Raw genomic sequence first — 1,146 nt, forward strand, 5'->3', positions numbered from 1 at the left:
TTGATCAAAATAGAGTTGGGTGACCCCCATCTCTCTTCGTGGCTGGTAGAGAGATGAAGGCAACAACCAGAAAAGATGTCTTCCACCTTTTATACCTTTCCAGAACAAAAAGATCAGGTCTTGGTACTAGGCATAAGATGGCACAAAAAAATAATTCCTAGATGATGACTCATACACAGCAACCCAGGCTCCATCCGTAGCTCCTTTCCCCCCTCCCCTTACTGTGCTCTTTTCATATAAGCAATCACCTATACCTAAAGCACGAAGCCCTTACTTTCCCAATATATATATAAAGCATCTGATCAAGCAATTAACTACAAAATAATGATTACAAAATAACAAAACAATGATTACATGATAACACTATAAGTATCAATATAAAATGGTTACTATATGTAAAATAAATGCTAATGTCAAACTTAAACATACTAAAATCATAAGCACAATAAAATCCCTTCACCATCATGAAGTACATGGAGTCTGGAAAAGAAATGAATAAAATGAACTGTAACATCCTAGGTGTCAAGAATAATGCTAAAATAAACTATTTGGTACATTAAATAGATTCTGTTATCCTTGTTTCATTTACAACTATCATTGACAATTATTACGTTTAAACCTGGGCTGGAATATTAAACGTATTTCAAAGGGAAGCCTTAATAATGATTTATATAAAATGTATGCATAAAATTTCTCTGCATCTTTAACAGAAGTCTGTCTTATCCAACTCTGACTATATAATTTAATCCTAAATCAAAACAATATACAGGTAAAGAATATGACTGCTAAAGATAAAAAACAACTTATGCAACTATCAGGTTTTGAAGTGGTTAGTAAGGTTAAATATTTGGGAATTTTTTTATCCTCCTCTAACATGAAACTTTATCAGAACAATTATGAGAAATTGTGGAAATCAGTACAAAAAGACTTATTAATGTGGAAAAAATTTCATTTTTCCTTGCTGGGTCGTATTGCGGCCATTAAAATGAACATTTTACCTAAGTTTCTCTTTCTGTTCCAGATGATACCTATTTTAAAAAATGAACTTAACTTGAAAGAATGGCAGAGAGACTTGAATCGCTTTATTTGGGAAGGCAAGAAAGCTCGTGTTAAATTCAAGATTATTCAAGATGTTAGAGAACGTGG

This window comes from Protobothrops mucrosquamatus, unplaced genomic scaffold (genome assembly GCF_001527695.2).
Source record: "Protobothrops mucrosquamatus isolate PMUCROS unplaced genomic scaffold, P.Mucros_1.0 scaffold11, whole genome shotgun sequence".
In the NCBI taxonomy this organism is placed as follows: domain Eukaryota; kingdom Metazoa; phylum Chordata; class Lepidosauria; order Squamata; family Viperidae; genus Protobothrops; species Protobothrops mucrosquamatus.